Source organism: Cupressus sempervirens, chromosome 3 (genome assembly GCF_028749045.1).
Source record: "Cupressus sempervirens isolate cs-2001-9-10 chromosome 3, ASM2874904v1, whole genome shotgun sequence".
In the NCBI taxonomy this organism is placed as follows: domain Eukaryota; kingdom Viridiplantae; phylum Streptophyta; class Pinopsida; order Cupressales; family Cupressaceae; genus Cupressus; species Cupressus sempervirens.
Window position 1 is genome coordinate 870,479,689 of NC_143120.1, and position 26,184 is coordinate 870,505,872.

Below are 26,184 nucleotides of genomic sequence, written 5' to 3' on the forward strand. Positions count from 1 at the left end.
TTTTGAGTTAATAATAACCACCTAAAATATGTAACATTCATCACTAGTTTTATTATTCGTTTCATACGGTATTTCTTCAACCAAGTTGTGAAACACTTCCCAAAATTCCTCCTTCCCCTCAAAATGTTTTTCTTTCTCATCTTTTGCTCTAGTTTCAGCTTGAAGTTTTGGTCAACCATTTGTGAAATAGATCTCAAGACCAATTTATTCCACCCCAAAAGAGTTCTCTAGAATGAGAAGACTACTTGCCATAAGGATTTCCATTTGCATTAAGCTTGATTGTATCTTAAGGTTTTCTTTCACCCCTTGGTGACAAGACCTATGACAAACATAAGAATTAAGTACCATAAGATGAACTTTCATAGTGCACCATAATAAATCAAAGCTAAAGCATACCCTAAGAATATGAATTTATTATGTGCTAGAATTTCACTTTCTATGGCATTATTGATACCTTTCCCCGTCCCCAAATGGAAAATAAATAAACTAGAATTAGTCCTACTCTTCTAAATCTCTTAAGAACATAATATGGCTCATTCCATTCTTGAAACATAAGTAGGTAGTAATTTCTAATGAAGACTCTTGGGATGAGGAAAATCTCACATATAAACTTACCCTAAATGGCAGTATAGGTTGATAAGGAGGTAGTCCCCCCAAGTGAGGATGGATAAATGATTTCTAGTTTGTGCTTTAACCCTAAAAGATTGTAAGCAATTCCATGAGACTAAAGGAACATTATAGTAAGTTTTATCTTCCACATGGTTTAAGTCCTAGAGCCCATTGTATCCCTCATTTATTTTGACTTCATACAAAAAATGAAATAATAATAGCTAATAACTATATTAAAATATCAAAGGAATAATAGTTACTAACTTATATGAAAATTGATATAATAATAGTTAATAACATTAAATTTTCCAATTGAATCTAGAAATAAATATCTTCACATGAAAGAGGACATCTACAAAAAGGGTAGGCATCCTAGTCATTATCAATCCATTTGTTTGTGAAAAATGTAGAAGCAATGTTGCTTTTAGCGATTTTTTAATCTGTTCTAGAATCCTTGAAATTTGCTGCCAATAAATTAGGTGGGAATTAATATACTAATGAGGGGAAGAAGCCAATAGCAGACAAGCCTAGATCACATTATATGATTAAAATCAAGAACCCAAATTTCCTTATAAATAGCCTTGCTTAGACAAATCTCTCTACACTTCTCAATCCTCCTCTACTTTTTTAACAAAGTTTAGAGGTTTTGCTCTGTTTCTTCAGTTACATATGTTCTTTTTTAAAAAGATCTAGTTTTAAGTTTTATTAGCTCTATTTTTGCAAATTTATAAGACCTGATCATATTTTCTTTCCTAAAAGTTCTTTTTCTGAAGTTTTATATTCCCTGTGCATAAGCTCTGTGTAAATGGCATATCTCAAATTCAATGTGAGAAAGCATGAAGCTATTTTTTTGGCTCCTTCTTTGCCTACTCCCAGAGAATTCCTGTATCTTTCTAACATTGATGATCAAGCAACGCTCAGATTTCATATCCCTTTTGTTCAATTTTATAAGCATAATTATTTGAAGGAGTATCAAGATCCTGCAAGAGTTATCAAAGAAGCTCTGGCAAAAGTTCTAGTGCATTACTACCCTTTTGCAGTGAGGCTGAGAGAGGTACCTACTGGGAAGTTGGTGGTGGAATGTACAGGGGAAGGGGTTCTATTTGTTGAAGTAGATGCAGATGTTTCTCTTGCTGAGTTTGGAGATATTTAACCTCCCATTCCTTGTTTTGATGACTTGTTGCATGACATTCTCAGCCCTCAGACTGTCATCAACTCTCCCCTTCTTCTCATTCAGGTTTGGAAACCTTGGGTTTATTCATGTATATTGTTCCTCCTTTCAATTGTGTGAAATTTTTTGAATCAATGTTTCACATCACACTCTATGATCCATCATCATCTTAGATTTATGTCAAATTGTCACACTATATTTTGGTGCAGTGGGGAGTGGACCTGTGAATTCAGGGGAAATTGTTATAATACATTTTGTTTATTAATTGTTAAAAGATATGGATAGTAATTGGAGATTCAATTTCTCTAATGGTTTTATATTACTTGTGATGAATTTGTATTTTACATGTTTGAAATGTAACCACTTTATAGTGTTAGCATCTTGTTGTAGATTAGTTGTTAAGTTGTAAAGAGATATGGATAGTAAGTAGAGATTCAAATTTCTCATGTTTTTCTAATACTTGTGATGAATTTGCAGGTGACACGTTTGAAATGCAAAGATTTTATATTTGCCTTGTTGTTGAACCATTGCATGGCAGATGCAACAAGATTAATCCAGTTCATGATAGCTTTGGGTGAAATGGCCATGGAAGCAAGGAATCTATCAGTCCCTCCTATATGGGAAAGGGAAATCCTAAAACCCCTCTCAAAACTCTCGATCAACTTCCCTCTTTATGAATATGATCAAGTCCTTGGGTAGTTTGTGTCTATAAATGACATGATCCATGCTTCCTTCTACTTTGGGCCCAAAGAAATTACATCATTGAAAAGAAAAGTGTCCATGAAAACCTCAACCTTTGAGTATTTATCAGGGTGCTTGTGGCATCTAAGAACTAGGGCCCTCAACATGGCGGTAAATCAGGAGATACGTTTCCTATTCCCATTATACGCTTACTCTAGATTTGAATCCCCAATTCCCCAAGGCTATTATGGTAACTTAATCAGCATTGCTTGTGCCAAGACCACAGCCAGAGAGCTGGGAAATAAGCCCTTGTCCTATGCAGTGGAGTTAATTAACAAGGCCAAAAAAGTTGTTAACAATGAATACATGCTTTCAATGATAGACTTGATGGAGGTTAGGGGTCGACCACATGTTACTGTGCTAGGGAGTTTTCTAAGTTTTTATGTGACCAAGCTTGGGTTTGGAGATGTGGACTTTGGTTGGGGTAAGGCGATATACGACGAACCTGCAAAAGGTGGGGTGGGTGTTGTGCTAGGGATCATTACCTTTTTCATTCCTCATCAAAATAGTGATGGAACTGAGGGAATACTGGTACCTATGTGTTTTCCCACTGAAGCCATGCAAAATTTTCAGCTTGAAATAAAACATACTCTAGGGCAAGAAGCTCCCCCTTTTAAACAATCCTCCCCTTGAAAATCTACAAACAAAATGTCATGGTTCAATCCTTATAATAAAAGTAGCTCTACTTATGCATTTAAATATTGCTATGGATAATAGATAGAAAGTTTTGTATCAAGCTCCATGGTTCATCATTGAATAATATATACTAGCAATTGCATATTTTTGTACATACAACGATAAGTCAATGCATACAACGATAAGCCGATCAAAGCAAAATAAGTTCTAAGTCAAAATATACTTGTAGAAGCTACAAATATATTGAAATTCAAAATTTACTTGAAGCAGATATATTGACATTCAAATTAAAATCCATATATAAGAACAAAATTTATATTGCAATTATGTTTGAACAATTGTTCTATATAGAGAAAATCTAAAAATTCTACATTTAGCATAAATAATTTCTCCCTTCCCATTTAAAGCCATAGTATGATGATCTGCTCAACTTTCTCTATAATATAATATTTTATTCATAACTTTAATTATATTTTAATAATAAATTGAAATCATTTCAAATTATAAGAATTTTCACTAATTCTAAAATAAAGTCTATATATCATTAGATCACTTATTCAAAATAAAATTTTAATAGTCAAAAAAGTAATAATTTATTCAACAACTTTGTCAATGGTGTAAGAAAAATATTTAAAAAGCTAAACTCTCTTTTATGCACTGCTTGAAATGTAATTATATAAATAATATATATTTATTGTATTTAATAAATTAAAAATCTTATCTAAAATTAAATTAAATTAAAAAATAATAATTTATATATAACTTTTTCATAGATTTAGAAAAATAGAAAAAATAAGATGTGTTTTCATGTATTTGAGATTGTTTTATTTTTAATAGTCAATCTTAATTATTTAAAAGAATTATTATGCTGAAAAAATAAAAAATCTATAAAAAAATTTGCATTACATATAATAATAAAAATAATATACATAATTTTGTCAATACTTAAAGAGTAAAACAAAAATAAACTTTCTTTCCTATAGTTTGATTTTGTATTGTTTTTATTATTCAAATCTAATTGATAAAAATTAAAATTATATTTAGAAAAATATATAATTTGTGTTTAAAATTAAATATAATAAAAATAATTCATCATTTAAAAAAATTTAAAAATAAACTCTACATTCATACACTTTAATCTTAATTTATTCAAAAAGCTAAAGTGCATAAACTTTCATTTTGTTTTTCTTCATTATGAAAATCTAATTACAAAATTTATATTTATTTATTATTATATTTATAAAACCAAAAATAAAATCATATTTAAATTAAATATAATTTATAGATAATTTTTTCAATGCTTTAAGAAAGTAAAAAAACTAAACTATATTTTCATGCACTTTGATTTTGTTTTTTCTTTTGTTAAAGACTAATTATAAATTAAACATATTATTTAGTTGATAGTATTAGCCTTGAATTCTTTTCTATACAGATTCTCCAATCACAGCACAAGGGGACCACATTTGTAGGCTTAAGCATTTCATCAAATACTTCACATGCATTATCTTTTCTTCCCCATTTTTACTTATATTTACAGGAGGAGTTGCAACTATAGAAACAAAAAAATTCTTCAATATTTTATTAATGAAGATTTATAAAAGAGGATATTAAACTATTCATAACATCTCCTATGAAGGCCATATTTTAGATCCATTAAAATGATGTGGATGTTATTTATATGTATAACATTGGGTAATAAATATGGATTTGTAGACAAATTGTTTTATAGGGTGCACTTTTGATCAATGTTGGTGGACACAAGCAATTGTAAAAAAGAAATTGATTGAAGTAGACATTGTTCAAAGCAGTAAAGATCACCATGCTCTAGTACAATATTTTTGGTTTATTATTTATGTGCAAAGTGCCCATTATAGTCTGTGAAAGAAACAAGAAAGAGAAAAAATTATGACTTCGTTACAGATTTAAGAATCAAATAATGGCAAAAAAATCTATCTCCATTTTTCTATTAACAATGATTCAACACTAGATTACCATTTCAAAGTAATGCAATTTCTTTGCTCTCTTGCATGTGAGAGACAAGAAATGCATATAAATGATAAGTCTATAAGAATTTTATTTAAAATTACAATGATATTGCTACTATGTATGTCTCGTATCTATGAAGCATCAACAAAAATACTAACCCTAACTAACAACTTGTCATGTTTCAAACATAAGAACAAGCAGAATGAAGCTATTGTAAAAGGAAAATAGAACTAGTTATGATCCAAGAAGAGGCACTCAGGAGAGAAAGGTCCTTCCAACCCAATTTTATAGCACCATTATCCTACACGAGAGTGTATCTGTCACATGGAAACATACCCAAGAGAAGACTGGTAGCATTCATAGTTGAACTACATGTTTTTCAATGTGAAATACTATAAACCCACACATTATTAAACTTCTTAGACTCCAAAAATCTATGACTCGGTATATAGAAAAATTCAACCAACAAAATAGACAATAAGGAATATCTACATTTGCAGCATACAAACATTTAGATAATTGAAATGTATGCAGGAGATAATTTATTATTTTCATAGATTAGCTTACTACTTATCAAAAAATTATAATGCATCAAAAATTGTTGATCTAATATCATTTTTGCACAAACTTTAAATGCACAAAAAATGTAGTTTGTAGTGAAAGCACAAGATATAGGAAGCCTCACCCTAAATTGTATCTAAATACATGGAAACCTAATAAGGCTAAGCATAGGGGAGGAACAAACTAGATTTGATAAAAATATCTAACAAAAATTGAAAGGAAAAATTATTTCTATAATTTAAGTGGTAGGTCACAGGGAAATAATTATAACAAAATATAATTGGAAAATACTCAAAAATAAATTTTAACAATAGGGGCTAACAAAATTCCAGTAAGAAATTGCAAAATACAAGAGCAAAGCTCCCACATATAAGCCTATCAGCTTAATTATGTTCATACTTGCATGAGAAATTCTATTTTAAAAGTTGAGATATTTGTGGTGGTTTGGAATTTAAGCGAAATGGTAAAATACATGGCCAATTTCTATTTTTAAAAGAAGAGTTATTAGAGGCTTTTTTCTTTTCTTTTTTCTTATTATAATGACAAGATATTTGACAAATTTAAGTTTTGAGGGAAATGATAAAATGCATGGAAAAATTCTATTTGTTAAAAGTTGAGATACATGATTTTTTAATAATTTTTTTTTACAATGTCAGGATATTTGACAAAGTTTAATTTTGAGGGAATAGGTAAAATGTAGGGAAGAAAAAATATTTACTCATAATTTTATGAGGAACTTCAAATCATTCACCAAGTACTTTTTGCTATCTCCTATAGGAGCACAAGTTCTTAGGTTCAAACAGGGTTGTTGGATCTACACTTAGATTTATCCCTTGGTTCTTGGTGGGCTCATATAGAACCATTCAACTTCAGCAAAAGACTATAGGTCTTATGACCATGTAAGAAAATTATTTAACAATGATTGCTTATATTTTCAACTAGGCTATTCACTTACAAGTAAAACTCTAATTTCTAAATGTTGTTGTTTAACCTTTTCAAAGAAGACTGCATATTGCATGCTATTTCCTATTTAAGCTTATCTAATTAGATACATGGATTTTTGAAGGACATTATCTTTTGAAATGTCTTTATTTTTTATAAATTTTAAAAAAATTTAAAAAGCCATTTCACATTTCCTTGTTTATGGGTACAATGAAGACTCAATGTACAAAAAGATTGATGAGCCAATTTTGAAGGAAACTAATGTTGTATCTTAGATGAATAGTTCAAAGAAGTATCAATATTAGTAAATTTTTCTCTAATTGTTTTTTTTTTATGTAGATTAATGGATATTTTCCATTGCCAAGATTGTTGCATCGGATAGTCCAACATAGATTGGGGGATATCTTTTATACTTTGACAATGTTTATGGTCTATATGACATCAACATGCAATGGATGGATGTCAGTGATTAGATTCTTTAATTTAATGTGCGATGAATGAATGTCAGAAATTAGATTTTTGAATTAATAATAACCACCTACAATATGTAGCATTCATCACTAGTTTTATCATCCGTTTTATAGGGTATTCCTCCAACCAAGTTGTGAAACACTTCCCAAAATTCCTCCTTCCCCTCAAAATGTTTTTTTTTCTCATCTTTTGCTTTAGTTTCAACTTGAAGTTTTGGTCGAACATATGTGAAATAGATTTCAAGACCAATTTATTCCACCCCAAAAGATACTCTAGAATGAGAAGACTACTTACCATAAGGATTTTCATTTGCATCAAGCTTGATTGTATCTTAAGGTTTTCTTTCACCCCTTGGTGACAAGACCTGTGAGAAACATAAGAATTAAGTACCATAAGATGAACTTCCATAGTACACCATAATAAATAAAAGCTAAAGCATACCCTGAGAATATGAATTTATTATGCACTAGAATTTCATTTTCTATGGCATTATCGACACCTTTCCCCATCCCAAAAAGGAAAATAAATAAACTAGAATTAGTCCTACTCTTTTGATGCTCTTAAGAACATAATATGGCTCATCCCATTCTCGAAACATAAGTAGGTAGTAATTTCTAATGAAGACTTTTGAGATGAGGAAAATCTCACATATAAACTTACCTTGAATGACAGTATAGGATGATAAGGAGCTAGTCCCCCCAAGTGCGAATGGATAAATGATTTCTGGTTTTTGCTTTAACCCTAAAAGATTGTAAGCAATTCCATGAGACTAAAGGAACATTATAGTAAGTTTTATCTTCCATATGGTTTAAGTCCTAGAGCCCATTGTCTCCCTTATTTATTTTGACTTCATACAAAAAATGAAATAATAATAGCTAATAACTATATAAAAATATCAAAGGAATAATAGTTAATAACTTATATGAAAATTGATATAATAATAGTTAATAACATTAAATTTTTCGATTGAATCTAGAAACAAAGATCTTCACATGAAAGAGGACATCTGCAAAAAGGGTAGGTATCCTAGTCATTATCAATCCATTTGTTTGTGAAAAATGTAGAAGCAATTGCAAATATCTCATATTTCATCTTATTCTTAAAAATATTTGAAGTATATCGTGCACACAAAATGCTCTTTAATCTCAATCAACATCTCTGCAACATTTTGGAATGTAATAAAAGAACATATACTTAATAATCACCCCATAAGTATGAAAAGAAATGGCAAAGGGATATTTTCACAATTCTTGCCTCAAATAGATCTGTCGTCTGTAGTCTTGCTCATTGTTGAAGTAACATGGATTGTTTTCTACAAATGTACTAACATGGCCATTGTAATTGATAATATTCCAAATCCATATTTGGATCTCATACAAATATATGAGAGGAGGAGATATGTCTCATGAAGAGACATGTCTCTAAGATTTAATCATCATTTAATTAATATATTTAATAATAATAATTTGTATAATACATATGTATATATATATATGTGTGTGTGTGTGTGTGTGTGTGTGTGTGTATTTATATGTATTATATATAATATTATATACTAGAATATATAAAATAATATATAGTATTATTACATACATACATACATACATCCATATATAGGAAATGATGATTTAGCAATTACAACAATATACCTCAAACCAAATTAATCTAACCAAAGCTCAAATTTCAACACTCCCTCTTAGCTAGGAAGAATTTATAAAGCACATTATACTCTCAAGAATATGGAGAGATATTATCTCAATATGATAATTTTGTAATGAAAAATTTAACGATATCAACATAAATCTATTAACTTAGATGTTATCTTTCAATATAATCTGAAGTGTGATTCAACAAGAAATATCAATCATTAAATATTCATCATATGTATATTATTTTGGTATGTGCACTGGCATTAAGTTCGTGATTCCTACCAAAATAATATTTTATATCCTAGATGGATATGAGTTATTTTATTTTCAGTACTTCGGGACAACAATTTAAAATAGTATATTGGATAAAAAGAAATCACAATGTCATGACCTCTACCATAAAAAGTATCATGATCTTTGGCACTCTAGGATGACAACTTGATGAAGTTTTATCATGACACATTCGTTATCATGACTTACAACACTCTGGGGCAACAACTTAATGAAGTCTATCATGATAATAGATCTACAATTTATAAGATCACCACCTTACAATGGTTACTTTATGTATGATACATTTGTTATCATGACTGTTGTCATGATAATAGGTCTACCATTTATAAAATCATCATCTTACAATGGTTACCTTCTATTTAAATATGTTTTTTTATCATGACTTCCAACACTCTAGGACAATAACTTAATGAAGTTTTTCATGATAATTGTTCCACAATGTATAAGATCGTCACCTTACAATGGTTACCTTTTATTTATATATGTCAACAGAAAATTGTCACCTTTCATTACATATTATATGTGAAATAGTAACTACCATAAACCAAGTCAGAGGGTGGTGCAAAGGCTTTCATCTCAATTCTCTCTCACACAGAAAAATGCATTAGAAGGAATTTCACTTAGAACTTATCCTCATAGAGAAGATGTCATTCACAAAGGATTGAAACTAAAAAATTCTCTTTCTAAACTATGATCTTGGGAAGTCAGGTCTAGTAGTTACTCCCTTAGAGGCTCTCTTCCCCCAATGATTCTTCACAAACTCACTTTGAATCTAATATCAATTTTCTAATTTGGTGGTAAGTCATCACTTCCTCATGGTATACATAGGAGCAGGCCCATAAAAATCATGAAGTCACACACATGTATTTCTAGACTCCCTTTGAGTATCAATCTTCTAAGCTTATGTGTTTCCTTCAAAGAAGTGGCATACTCCTTCTTAATGTAAAAGAATCTCATAATCTTAATCATTAAAAATGTTTGCTTCAAGAGCCTCACTTTATCCATCTTGATCATCAAGGTCTTTGGAGCTACAATCATTAGATTGAGTATGCACATGAAGATTTAGAAATTGTCTTCTTACATTATCTGAGAATGGAACATCTCACCTCTAAAGAAGGTTCAAGTAGGAATGGAACATTGACTATTATTCCCCCCACAATGTAAAATTCCTAGTCATTATTATATTGTTGCAAAAAATTTTATCAAATATTAAAACTCCTTTCTAAGTTCCAAATTGGTCTTTTCATCCATTGAAGGTCCAAAAAATTATTTAGCTTAATAGTAGAAGTGAACATGTCCTTCCATTTTCTCAAACTCATCCACAATATGCCAATGCATTGATTGAGTATGATTGTGCCACATGAATGAATCTACAAGTCATATGTCGAGTTTCATTAGTCAAAGAGAGATTTGTATGTGGTTCAATTAAATTCTTAAAAGGTTCATTAACATCTCACAACAACTCAAGTTTCCTTTCTTGATGAAAAGGTATTTGTTTAATATTTTGATTAAACCTATATTATGCACATCTTGCAATCTATGTATTCCAAATTTATATCATTAGTGAATCCATTACAATATGGTTTACTCCCTTTGAATTGATATGATCAAGATCACCAAAGGTTGACTAAATCATATCCTCTACATGCTCCCTCTCTTTTAAGGTTGCCTCAAATGTCAATCTCCCTCTAAATTTCAATCTTTCTCTTACTATAATAACATTCTCAAAGAAAAGATCAAGGCACATTTCTCTTATAATATGTATCAAAAATAAATAAAATAAGAGAGAGACTAAAAAATTATTCAAAGGTAAGAAATAATTCTACATAATAAGGCTATTATAATAAAACATAGATAAAATATATTTTGAACATACACACATATGTTCAAACTTCTCTATATATATATATTATTCTATATTATAATATGTTATGTTTGTCAATCAATTTGTGATATAAATTTTTCTTTTATATTTTATACTTCACAATATTTCCTTATTAAATTTTATTATTGAAATATAATAGCATCCTTATAGATTACAACAAACATATAGTTTTACATCTATTAGAATATCTATTATGTGTTAATAACTTATATAACACATTATAATAACATAAAAAAAACTTAAATAATAAATAATAATGACTTATCATGTATACTTACCTTAAGTGGTTGGTATCCAAGTTCTTACCTTACTTGATATACCATTACTTTTCTTAAGAGGTTGTTTCTATTATTTGGTATGCCCTCTTTTGTATGACATTTGTTCAAGGTCTTTGCCACATTTCATATTTCTTATAACTTGGAGTATATATGTTTTATTTATTATACCTCTCTTAGTATGATGTTAACTATAGGAATAATAGGTGTCATAGGGTACTTTGACCCCATTACTACTCATGTGCTCCTTTTCATATCGTTTTGTCATGTTCTAAATAATATGTCTTTACACATGGTGGGCCATTGTGGAATTCTTTCAACCTGATTCATGTCCACTTTGGAATTCTTGTTTTAATGTCTCAAAATTAATTAAATCAAATAGATAGAATCAATCAACCAAAAATTTTACTTCAAATCAATTGATCAAAAAAAAAATTCTCATCATAGAAGGAATTCATTAGCCTTGGTCAATATGCCTAATAGAACTAGTAAAGTATATTAAGACAAACAAAGGGGGCACTTGCTATCTATTATCAATAATGCTCATATGAATCATGTCAATCTTCCACCACTATTTAGATATGTAAATGGAGTCCACCTCTTATTCATAGTCACTTATCATTAGCAATTTGAACTAATGAATATCTCTCCTCAAGCTATGCAAACTAAAAAAATTCAAGGATGCCCTACTAGCTTGCAAAATTTTCTCAAGTTCTTTAGCACGTCCAAAGATAGCAATAATTTCTAGGATGGAAGTTACCATGAGCCTAGAAATTATTTATTGTTTCATGTATGGTGCTTGATGGCATAACATCTTCTAGCAACTTGTTTGAAAATATGGATGATTGTGAGTGCAAATTCTAAGTCATCTTCTAAACTAGGGTATGACTTATAATATTGTTGCTCACAAAACTAAAACATATCCATAGAAGAGCATTACTAAAAAACTCAATCTGAGAGGATCTTCAGTAGTTATTTCTTCACCAAAACGTTTTAGATTTTCCAGCTTCTCTACCTACACATCTCTGCTCTACTTGATCCCACTTTTTAGTCCAAAATTTTCAAAGATCTTGATAATTTTATGAAGGAAATAGAGTAGAAATATTTTTTATGTATTTCCTAAGACTACTATAAATAGAAGGAATATATTATTATCCTCTAATCAAGCAGCTTGTCTTATATCGAGCAACACTTCAAGCTTGACAATCCTCTCAAATTGAGCTCAAATAAAGAAGATTTATTTTGTGATATGTTGATATGATTCATTCACTAAAAAATATTGATGTTATTCCTCAGAATTTGTAGCTCGATGCATAATTGAATATGAATATTTTTAAAGACCCCTGTGTACCAAACTTCTCCCAAAAAGATGTCAAATTTTCACAACTGCTTGAATCTAAACATCTCCATCTTTTAAGATACCAACATGTGAAACTAGCAAGGAAACACCACAAGTAGTGAATTTAATCAAGACATTACGTTTAGGTTTTCAAAAATTGCTTGGTAAATTTTATAGGTCTGCAACTATAATATTAGTTTTTCTATTATTGTTTGAAGTCTAACATATCTTACATTTTCCACATGGCTCTAATACCATGCCAAAGTAACATGGATCATTTTATGCAAATGTTTTAACATGGCCATTGTAATTGATAATGTTCCAAATGTACATAGATCTGGATCTCATATAAATATGAGAGGAGGAGACATGTCTCAAGGTTTAATCATCATTTAATTAATATATTTAATAATAATAATTTGTATAATATATATACATGTATGTATATGTGTGTGTGTGTGTGTGTGTGTGTATTATATAATATAATACATATATAATATATACTATAATAGATAAAATAAAATATATTATCATTACATGAATATATATATATATATATATATATATATATATATATATATATATATATATATATATATATATATATATATATATATATATATATAGGAAATGACGACTTACCAATAACAACAATGTATTGTAGATCGAATTAATCTAACTGAAGCTACAACTTTAACTATGATAATCAGAGTTCTATCAAGCTTTCAGTAAATCCATTTTTTTACAATTGGTTTGAGTTTATTGAAATACTTTATCATTATATTAGGGATATGGTAGATTGAGATGTTATCAAACTAGAATACATAAGTACAAATGAACATGCAATATATGTATTTACCAAACCTCTTGCCAAGCCTAAATTGGAATATTTTGGAGGCAAACTTGGTATGATTAAATTGTATCTATAAACACTAAAATTAAGTTTTAGTTTTTCTTTTATGTGCATGTGTGTGTGTGTGTGTGTGTGTGTGTGTGTGTGTGTGTGTGTGTGTGTGTGTGTGTGTGTGTGTGTGTGTTTATTCTACAATTTTATGGTTGCATCAAATATGTAATGAAAGGTGACAATCTTTCATTTACATATATTCATTGATAGAGAACTTTTATGTTTATTTACTCTAAGTAACAAGTCTGAATTTATAAATGAATTAGATCTTTCTATTAAAAAAGTGATTCTTATTGATCACTAATGTATTGATATTTGTAGACCTTTATTTGGGAAGGTAGAAGTATAAAGATTACTGCTGTGAAGTAATATAAATATGAAAATTGTAATGAATATCGAGTTGTTGCTTGAGAAGATATATTGCCAATTTTATTGATATACTTCTTGGCATTTGATCGCACATATATATGAGTACAGGAGCATGTCATTGTAGGGACATGACTCTATGTTGCCAATGGCCGCGTAGGGTATGTCCCTATGTGGACCATGTTAGAGGATCTCTTATGTAATCATTTCTTAATGTATATAGAATACTTTAAAAGTCTAATACCATATATTGCTAATTTCTTGGAATATTAAGATACTATCTCATATGTGTGTGTGTGAATTTATATACACATATATGTATATATAAAACTACTAACATAGAAACACTGAACAAGTATATGATGATTATCAAGAATTGAATGAATATATTTATGTATGTATGTATGTATATATATAAGAGAAACACTAATATGTATACTTAGTGTACTTCACTTCTACTGAAGCTACACTTTAACACTCCCTCTTGGTGAGGGAGATGTGAGATATGACAATTTCTCAAGTTCTCTTAATATGTGTACTAGTATCAATTTCAATGATACCTTTGAGGAGAACAAATTATCTAATTTTAACACTATGAATTAGTGACTTATCAAATAATTGAAATGAGAAAATCATGAACTCAATCAAGACAAGTATTATAATCTTTGATGTTGTGGGACAATAACTAAAAGAAGTTTGATCATAATACATTCATTATCAATGACTTTTAGTTATTCAGAACAACAATATAATCAGTCATGATAACAGGTCTACCATTTGTAAGATCATCACCTTACAAAGGTTACCTTTTGCATATATGTAAATGAAAGATAGTCATCTTTGATTACATATCTGATGCAACCATGAAATGCTAGCATACATACATACATACATACATACATACATACATACATACATACATACATACATACATACATACATACATACATACATACATACATACATACATACATACATATATATATATATATATATATATATATATATATATATATATATATATAAGAACAATTGATACTTAATTTCAATGTTCACAATTACAATTTAATCATATCAAGTTTGCCTCTAAAATATTCCAATTTAGACTTGGCAAGAGGTTTGGTAAATACATCCATTGGCTGTTCATTTGTACTTGGGTATATTATAGTTTGATAACATCTCAATCTACCATATCCCTAATATAATGATAAATTATTTCAATATTCTTAGATCGATTGTAAAAAACTAGATTTACTAAAAGCTTGATACAACCCTAATTATCACAATGAATAATTGTGGGCTGGAAGGGTTTGAATGATAAAAGCCTAAGATTCCTAATAGAGAATTTGTATACATTTATTTCCTCTAAGTAACAAGTCTGAATTTATAAATGAATAAGATATTTCTATTTAAAAGTGGATTCTTATTCATCACAGATGTATTGATATTTGCAAACCTTTATTTACTAAGATAGTAAGTATAGTGATCACTGCTATGAAGTAATATAAATATGAAAACTATAATGAATATTGAACTATTGCTTGAGAATCTATATATTGTCAATTTTATTGATATACTTCTTAGCATTTTTCACACATATATATGAGTAGAGGAGCATGTCCCTAAGTGGACCATGGTAGAGGATCTCTGATGTAGTCATTTCTTTAATGTATTTAGAATACTTTAAAAGTCTGCTTGTGTGAAGTCATATCTACAATGCTTGAGCCAATATATATTGTAAATTTACACATATACATACATGTAGTCTAGTACACAAATTTATATTTAAAAGATACAAATTGTACATGTCATCTAATCTACACATCAATATATCATACATGAGAAACAGAGCTTGTTAGGGTTAGGGTTAGGGTTAGAGTTAGGGTTTAAATTTGAGTTTGAGTTATAGTTAGACTAGCGTTAGAGTTAGGGTTAGGGTTAGGCATGGAATTAGGGATATGATTACAATTATAGAAAGAGTTAAGACTAGGGTTAGCATTAGGGTTATAATTAAAGGGTTATCTAGTTAGGGTTTGAGTCAGAGTTAGAATTAGAGTTAGGGTTAACTCATTACCTAATTAGGGTTACAATTAGAGTTAGGGTTTGAGTTAGAGCTAGGGTTTGAGTTTGAGTTGTAGAGCTCGAGTTAGACTTAGGGTTAGGGTTAGGGGTGGAATTAGAGATAAGATGATTAGAGATAGAGTTAGGACTAGGGTTAGGGTTAGGGTTAGAACTAAAGGGTTATCTAGTTAGAGTTTGAATTAGAGTTAGAATTAGAGTCAGGGTTAGGGTTAGAATTAGAGTTAGGCTTATTTTACCTAGTTAGGGTTGAAATTAGAGTTAGGGTTAGAGTTAGAGTTAGAGCTAGAGTTAGGATTAGGGTTAGAGAGAGAGAGAGAGAGAGTTAGGGTTTGAGTTTGAGTTCTATAGCTAAAGTTAGAGTTAGGGTTTGGCTTAGGGTTAGGGTTAAGAATTAGAATTATAGTAGGGTTAATAATAGAGGTATAGTTAAAGTTTGGGTTAGCCTTATGGTCTAGGTTATAATTAGAGTTATATAATTAGGGTTCTATTTAGAGTTAAAGCTAGTTAGGGTTCAAGCTATCTAGTTAGAGTTAGAGTTATAAAATTAAGATTATAGTTAGGGTTATAGAACTAGGGTTATATATAGCTTGTTAGGGTCAGGGTTAGGGTTAAATTAGGGTTTGAGTTAGGGGTTTGAGTTTGAGTTCTAGAGCTAGAGTTAGAGTTAGGGTTTGGCTTAGGGTTAGGGTTAAGAATTAGAATTATAGTTCTAGGGTTAACAATAGGGGTATAGTTAAAGTTTGGGTTAGCATTACAGTTAGGGTTACAATTAGAGATATAATTAGGGTTCGAGTTAGAGTTAGAGATAGATAGGGTTCAAGCTATCTAGTTATAGTTAGAGTTATAAAATTAAGATTATAGTTAGGGTTATAGAACTAAGGTTATATATAGCCTGTTAGGGTTAGGGTTAGGGGTGGAATTAAAGTTAGGGTTAGGGTTAGAGATAGAGTTAGGATTGGGGTTAGGGTTGGGGTTAGATTAGGGTTAGAGTTAAGGTTAGAGTTAGAGTTAGAGTTAGGGTTTGGCTTAGGGTTGGGGTTAAGAATTAGAATTAGAGTTCTAGGGTTAACAATAGCTTGGGTATATTTAAAGTTTGGGTTAGCAAATTGGGGTTAGTGTAATTAGAGTTAGAGGTAGTGAGGGTTCGAGCTAGAGTTAGAGATAGAATTAAGATTAGAATTAGGATTATAGAACTAGGGTTATATAAAGGGTTCTAATGTTAGGGTTAGGGGTGCAATTAGAGATAGTATTATGATTAGATATAGAGTTAGGACTAGGTTTAGGGTTAGGATTAGAATTAAAGGGTTCTCTAATTGGGACTTGAGTTTGAGTTAGAATTAGAGTTAGGGTTAGGGTTAGAATTACAGTTAGTGTTAGCTCATTACCCAGTTAGGGTTACAATTAGAGTTAGGGTTTGAGTTAGAGTAAGAGCTGGAGTTAGGGTTAGGGTTAGGGTAAGAATTAGGCTTAGAGTTAGTGTTTAATTTTGAGATAGAGATAGAGTTAGAGTTAGGGTTTGGCTTAGGGTTAGGGTTAAGATTATAACAAGGGTTATATATAGGGTTAGGCTTAGGGTTAGACTATTTAACTTATTATTTTACGTTGTCTAATGTTAAACACTATTTTTTTCTAAATTTTTTTCCTAATGTTAAATTAATATTTTTCTCATATTCTAGACTAATATTTTTTTAATACTTTCTAATATTTTCTAATATTTTAGACTAATGTCTTTTTAATATGTTCTATTGTTTTTTCTAATGTTTTTTATAATAATTTTCTAATAACAATAATATTTTTCTAAATTTGTTTCGTAATGTTATACTAATATTTTTTTAATATTAGTGATTAATGTTTTTTAATAATTTTCAATATTTTTCTAATGTTTTCTAATTTTTTTTCTAATAAGACTAATATTTTTCTAAATTTGTTTCATTATGAACTATACTAATATTTTTCTAATATTCTAGATTAACATTTTTTTAATATTTTCTAATGTTTTTCTAATGTTCTAGACTATTGGTTTTTTAAATATTTTTTAATGTTTTCCTAATATTTTGTAATGCTTTTCTAATATTTTGTAATGTAATTTCTAATATTTATCTAATTTAACACTATTTTTTTTCTAAATTTATTTCCTAATGTTAAATTAATATTTGTCTAATATGCTAGATTAATATTTTTAAATATTTTCTAATGTTTTCCTAATATTTTGTAATGCTTTTCTAATATTTTGTAATGTAATTTCTAATATTTATCTAATTTAACACTATTTTTTTTCTAAATTTATTTCCTAATGTTAAATTAATATTTGTCTAATATGCTAGATTAATATTTTTAAATATTTTCTAATAACACTAATATATAATTAAAAAATTAAAAAACTTATAAATGAAAAAAAAAATTAACTAACATTAATAAGAAATAAAAATATTAAATTAACATTAAAATATTCTTTGAAAACATTAAAAAAAATTTAAAAATTCAAATAATCACATATAAATGTACTCGAAATAGCTCAATGACCAAAATTTGGAGGAAAATGATGCAGCTCAGCACTTTGATACAGTCACTCCAATGTCCAAGTGAACATATGTTAAGGTTATGTTAGTGCAAACATAACCTTTTTTGTTGAGATATGTTCGCACGAACATATCTATCATATATGTTCGCACAAACATAATAGATATGCTTGCACAAATATAGGGAATTTCAATATTTTAGTTTTTGCAACATTTAACAATTTCTTCGTGACACAAAAGTGGCACCCACTATTGTGGGATCACCCATAGTGTTTGAGATTATTTTAAGCATCTACAAGTTTAATGACAAAGAATTGTATACAAAATGATATTTAAAGAACCAAATGGTACTTATAGAACCATAACTATTCTAAATGCTTGTAGTGTTAAGTATGGTGATTTACGAGAATGCAAAAATTGTGTCTTAGTAAGCATTTAGAAATATGTCATTTGTGAGGAGTGTTGTTATTGTGTAGAATAAATGAAACATTATTTCTTAATGGTGATTGGCTAATTTTATTTATATAATATAGCTGATTCCTACAACTACAATGAGATACAATTTTGTATATTTTGAAATTGAATTGATTTACAAATCTATTGAACCATATATTAATAGTTGAGGAGAGTTTTTTTGTGGTTTTTTGTAACTTCCTACTATTTTTATATAGATATTGTATAGATATCTATCAATATAACTTCAATAGATAATGTGTATGACATATACATCAATACATTTTTTTTTATTAAAATATTTTAAAAGGTTTATTGTAATAATTTAATTGTATATACAAGATAGCGATATTAATCTTTAGAATTAAAATTTATTATTAAAAATAGTATTAGAAAAATAGAAACCAGCTCTATTAAATAGATAATGGGCAAGATTTGAAATTGTTTTTATTAGCTTAACTTTTTGTTTTATTTTTTAGTCAATAAATACAATTTATGAGTAACAATTGATTTAATTAGTTTAATTTTTTCAATAATATTTTTAACAATTTCATATTTTAATAACAAATAATGATTCCAATTTTGTTAGATTAAATTTTTTTCTATCTAAAATTCAAAAAAATCAAAGTGACATATCTATGTAAAAAATACTTAGACAAAATATAAATAACATGTCTCCTATTATATATATAAAGGTCTAAAAAGACTTTGGAATTTGACAATGATAGACATGTAATTGTTAAAATAATTTTAAAAATTAAAAGAATCTAAAATAAAAATGAATTATTGTAATGTGCTAAATTTAGAATGATAATATTTAAAAGATACAATTTAAAACATTCAAATTTTATTAATCTTTTTCATAATAACATATTTTGATGTTATTGCAAATTTAACAAGTGTTATATAATGGCTTAGTTTAGTTTTAGTATAAATTTAGTTTTCATTTGATAAATCTATCATAGTATATAAAAAATTTAAATTAATAAAAATATAAGTACATGTTTATAATAATAATATATATAATAGTATTTCTTAAAAGTTTGTATAATATAAGTATATATTAATTTTTTAATTGAATGCAAAAAATAATATGTAAAATATAATCTTAAAAAGTATCAAAGTATCATGTTTTATAATCCAATTTAAAATGATATTAATCACATTATTAAAAATTTAACTCATGTTTTAAATCTATTGAAAATGGGTATATAAGAGTTAAAATGATTCATCCAATGAAATGATAAGAAAAATATTTTCTAGAAATTATTAAATTAAAAATCTCAATGATAAAGGAAAACTTGTAATGAGTAATTAACACAGTTGACAAGTACTAATAACAAAGTTGTAGACTATAAGAACCCTTTTTTCACAAGCAACTGCATAGTAAAAAAATTATGAATTTTTTTAATATTTAAAAAAAAATAACATATTATATTTATTAGAAAAATTCAAAAATTTTTTTTTTTTTAAAAAGATACTATAATATAATATATTTGTGAAACCAATTACAAAACTTATTTTACAAAATGTTTTTCCACTATACTATATATTACACTACGTATTTTTCTGAGAGAGGCACCTGGCGGGAAGTTGGTGGTGGAAAGTACAGGGGAAGGGGTTCTTTTTGTTGAAGCAGATGCAGATGTTTCTCTTGCTGAGTTTGGAGATATTCAACCTCCCATTCCTTGTTTTGACGACCTACTGCATGACATTCTCAGCCCTCAGACTATCATCAACTCGCCCCTTATTCTTATTCAGGTTTGGGAATCTTGGGTTTATTCGTGTATAGTGTTTCTCCTTTCGATTGTGTGAAATTTTTTGAATCAATGTTACACGTCATACTCTATGATCCATCATCATCTTGGGTTTATATCAAATTTTTGTGTTGTGTTTTGGTGTTGTGCGTAGTGGATCTGTGAATTAAGGGGAAACCATTATAATACTTTAGTTAGTTTTTTTTTTGTATATTAATTGTTAAAAAATATGGATAGTAATTGGAGATTCAATTTCTTTAACGATTTTATGTTACTTGTGATGAATTTGTATTTTACATGTTTGAAATGTAACGACTTTATAGTGTTAACATCTTGTTGTAGCTAAGATGTTAAGTTGTAAAGAGATACGGATAGTAAGTAGAGATTCAAATTTCTCATTTGTTTTTAATACTTCTGATGAATTTTCAGGTGACATGTTTGAAATTCAAAGGTTTTATATTTTCCTTGTTGTTGAACCATTGCATGGCAGATGCAATGGGATTAATCCAGTTCGTGACAGCTTTGGGTGAAATGGCCATGGGAGCAAGCAATCTATTAGTCCCTCCTGTATGGGAAAGGGAAATCCTAAAACCCCACCCAAAACTCTTGATCAACTTCTCTCATTATGAATATGATCAAGTCCCTGGGAAAATTGTGTCTGTAAATGACATGATCCATGCTCCCTTCTACTTCGAGCCCAAAGAAATTACATCATTGAAAAGACAAGTGTCCATGAAAACCTCAACCTTTGAGTTGTTATCAGGGTGCTTGTGGCGTCTAAGAACTAGGTCCCTCAACATGGCAGTAGATCAATAGATACGTTTCCTATTCCCATTATACGCTCACTCTAGATTTGAATCCCCAATTCCACGAGGCTATTATGGCAACTTAATCAGCTTTGCTCGTGCCAAGACCACAACTAGAGAGCTGGCAAACAAGCCTTTGGCCTATGCAGCGAAGTTAATTAACAAGGCCAAAAAAGTTGTTAACAATGAATACTTGCTTTCAAAGATAGACTTGATGGAGGTTAAGGGTCAACCACATGTTATTGTGGTGGGGAGTTTTCTAATTTCTGATGTGAACAAGCTTGGGTATGGAGATGCGGACTTCGGTTTGGGTAAGGCAATATATTGCAGACTTGCCAAAGGTGGGGTGGGTGTTGTGGCAGACATCATTACCTTTTTTATTCCTCATTGAAATAGTGATGGAACTGAGGGAATACTAGTACCTATGTGTTTTCCCATTGAAGCCATGCAAAAGTTTCAGCTTGAAATAAAACATACTCTAGGGCAAGAAGCTCTGGCCCCTTTTGAACAATCCTCCCTTTGAAAATCTATGAGCAAAATGTCATGGTTCAATCCTTATAATAAGAGTAGCTCTACTTATGCATTTAAATATTTCTATGGATAATTGATAGAAAGTTTTGTATCAAGCTCGATGGTTCATTCAATAATATATACTAGTAGTTGCATGTTCTTGTACATACAACGATAAGCCGATAGAAGTAAAAAAAAATTCCAAGTCAAAATTTACTTGTAGAAGTGACAAATATATTGACATTCAAAAGTTACTTGAAGCAGATATATTGGCATTCAAATTAAAATCCATATATAAGAATAAAATTTCTATTGCAATTATGTTTGAATAATTGTTCTATACAGAGAAAATCTAAAAATTCTACATTTAGCATAAATAATTTCTCCCTTCCCATTTAAAACTATAGTATGATGATTTACTCAACTTTCTCTATAATATAATATTTTATTCATAACTTTAATTATATTTTAATAATAAATTGAAATCATTTCAAATTATAAGAATTTTTACTAATTCTAAAATGAAGTCTATATATATATCACTAGACCACTTATTCAAAATAAATTTTTAAAAGTAAAAATATATAATAATTTATTCACCAACTTTTTCAATGGTGTAAGAAAATTATTTAAAAAGTTAAACTCTCTTTTATGCACTTCTTTAAGTCTAATTATAGAAATAATATATATTTATTGTATTCAACAAATTAAAAATCTAATCTAAAATTAAGTTTAATTAAAAAATAATAATTTATATATAACTTTTTCATAGATTTAGGAAAATAGAAAAACTAAGTTGTGTTTTCATGTATTTGAGATTGTTTTATTTTAATAGTCAATCTTAATTATTCAAAATAAACTTTCTTTCCTACAGTTTGATTTTGTGTTGTTTTTATCATTCAAATTTAATTGGGAAAAATTAAAATTATATTTATAAAAATATAAAAAATTGTGTTTGAAATTAAATATAATATAAAATAATTCATCATTTAAAAAAATTAAAAAATTAACTCTACATTCATGTACTTTAATTTTAATTTATTCAAAAAGCTAATTCTTCATTATGAAAATCTAATTACAAAAATCATTTTTGTTTATTATTATATTTATAAAACCAAAACTAAAATCATTTTAAAATTAAATATAATTTATAGATAATTTTTTCAATGCTTTAAGAAAGTAGAAAACTAAACTTTCCTTTCATGTACTTTGATTTTTGTTTTTCTTTTGTTAAAGACTAATTATAAATTAGACAAATTATTTAGTTGGTAGTGTTAGCCTTGAATTCTATTCTATACAGATTCTCCAATCATGACATTCAAGGGACCACATTTGTAGGCTTAAGCATTTCATCAAACACTTCGCTTGCATTATCTTTTCTTCCCCATTTTTACTTATATTTACAGGCAGAGTTGCAAATATAGAAACTAGAAAAATTCTTCAATATTTTATTAGTGAAGATTTATAAAAGAGGATATTAAACTATTCTTAACATCTCCTTTGAAGGCTATATTCTAGATCCATTACAATGATGTGGATGTTATTTATATGCATATATAGCATCGGGTAATAAATATAGAAATTCGAGAGAATTATGGGTCGATAAAATTGTATTTGTAGACAAATTATTTTATTAGGTACACTTCTAATCAATGTTGGTGGATACAAGGAATTGTAAACAAGAAATTGATTGAAGTAGACAATGTTCAAAGCAATAAAGATTACCATGCTCTAGTACAATATTTTTGGTTTATTATTTAGGTACAGAGTGCCCACTGCAATCAGTGAAAGAAACAAGAAGGAGAAAAAATTATGACTTCATTACATATTTAAGAATCAGATAATGGCAACAAAATCTATCTCCATTTTGTTATTAACAATGATTTGATACTAGATTATCATTTCAAAATAATGTAATTTTTTGTCCTCTTTTGCATGTAAGGGACAAGAAATGCATATAAATGATAAGTCTATAAAAATTTTATTTGCAATTGCATTAATATTACTACTATATATATCTCATATCTATGAAGCATCAACAAAAATACTAACTCTAACTAACAACTTGTCATGTTTCAAACATATGAACAAGTAGAATGAAGCTGTTGTGAGAGGAAAATAGAACTAGTTATGATCTGAGCAATAAAGAGAGTTGAAGTTACCAATGTATTAGATGAGTGCATGATGGGGAGTGGGTCTCCAAGAAGAGGCACTTAGAAGAGAAAGGTCCTTCCAACCCAATTTTATAGCACCATTATCCTCCACAAGAGTGTATCCCTCACATGGAAACATACCTAGGAGAAGACTTGTAGCATTCATAGTTGAACTACATGGTTTTTAAGGTGAAATACTATAAATCTGCACATTATTAAACTTCTTAGACTCTAAAAATTTGTGACTCAAATATATAGAAAAATTTAGCCAAAAAAATAGACAATTTAAGGAATATATACATTTGCAACATACAAACATTCAGACAATTGAAATGCATGTAGGAGATGATGTATTATTTTCATAGATTAGATAACTACCTATCAAAAAATTATAATGCATTAAAAATGGTTGATCTAATATCATTTTGCACAAACTTTAAATGCACAAAAATTGTAGTTTGTAGTGCAAACACAACATATAAGAAACCTCACCCTAAATTGTAACTAAATACATGGAAATCTAAAAATGCTAAGCATAGGGGAGGAATAAACTAGATGTGATTAAAAAATCTAACAAAAATACAAAGGAAAAATTATTTCTATAATTAAAGTGGTAGGTCATAAGGAAATAATTAAAACAAAATATAATCAGAAAATAGTTAGAATAAATTTTAATGATAGGGGCTAACAAATTTCTAGTAGGAAATTGCAAAATACAGGAGCAAAGCTCCCACCTTTAAGCCTATCTGCTTAATTATGTTCGTACTTGCATGAGAAATTTTATTTTAAAAGTTGAGATATTTGTGGTGATTTGGGTTTTAAAATGGTAAAATACATGGCCAATTTCTATTTTTAAAAGTAGAGGTATTAGAGTTTTTTTTTGTCTTATTACAATGTCAAGATATTTGACAAATTTAAGTTTTGAGGGAAATGATAAAATACATGGAAAAATTATATTTGTTAAAACTTGAGATATTTGATTTTTTTATAAAAAATATTACAATATCAAGATATTTGACAAATTTTAATTTTGAGGGAATTGGTAAAATGTAGGGAAGCAAAAATATTTACTCATAATTTTATGGGGAGCTTCAAATCATTGACAAGTACTTTTTGTTATCTCATGTACAAACACAAGTTCTTAGGTTCAAACAAGGCTGTTGGGTCTGCACTTAGATTTATCCCTTGGTTCTTGGTGGGCTCATATAGAACCATTCAACTTCAGCAAAAGACTATAGGCCTTATGACCATGTAAGAAAATTATTTAACAATGATTACTTATATTTTCAACTAGGCTATTCACTTACAAGTAAAACTCTAATTTCTAAATGTTGTTGTTTAACCTTTTCAAAGAAGACTACATATTGCATGCTTTTTTTTCTTTTAAGGTTATCCAATTAGATACTTTGATTTTTGAAGGTCATTATCTTTTGAAATGTCTTTATTTTTTATAAATTTAAAATATTTTTTAAAAAGCTTTTTCACATTTTCTCGTTTATGGGTACAATGAAGACTCATTGTGCAAAAAGATTGAGGAGCTAATTTTGAAGGAAACTAATGTTGTATCTTAGGTGAATAGTTCAAAGTGCCAATATTAGTAAGTTTGTCTCTAACTATCAGTTTTTTATTAGATTAAGGCATATTTTTCATTTCCAAGATTGTTGCATCAAACAATTGAGCATAGATTGAGGGAGATGACTTGTTGCATTAGATGGTCCAACATAAATTAAGGGATATCTTTTTTACTCTAACAATGTTTATGATCAATATGACATTAATGTGGAATGGAAGGATGTCAGAGATTAGATTCTTTAGTTTAATGTGTGATGAATGAATGTCAAAAATAAGATTTTTGAATTAATAATAACTACCTACAATATGGATAATTCATCACTAGTTTTATCATCTGTTTTATAGGGTATTTCTTCAGCCAAGTTGTGAAACACTTCCAAAAATTCCTCCTTCCCCTCAAAATGTTTTGTTTTCTCATCTTTTGCTCTAGTTTCAGCTTGAAGTTTTGGTCAAACATTTGGGAAATATTTTTTAAGACCAATTTATTCCACCCCACAAGAGTA

At 28.4% G+C, this 26,184-nt stretch overlaps 2 pseudogenes; both read left to right on the top strand.

Annotated features, from left to right (window-relative positions):
- Positions 1–1,414: 1,414 nt before the first annotated feature.
- Positions 1,415–3,154, top strand: LOC149569553 (benzyl alcohol O-benzoyltransferase-like; annotated as a pseudogene).
- Positions 3,155–19,604: 16,450 nt separating this feature from the next.
- On the top strand, positions 19,605–21,969 carry LOC149569554 (benzyl alcohol O-benzoyltransferase-like; annotated as a pseudogene).
- The last annotated feature ends 4,215 nt before the right edge of the window (positions 21,970–26,184 follow it).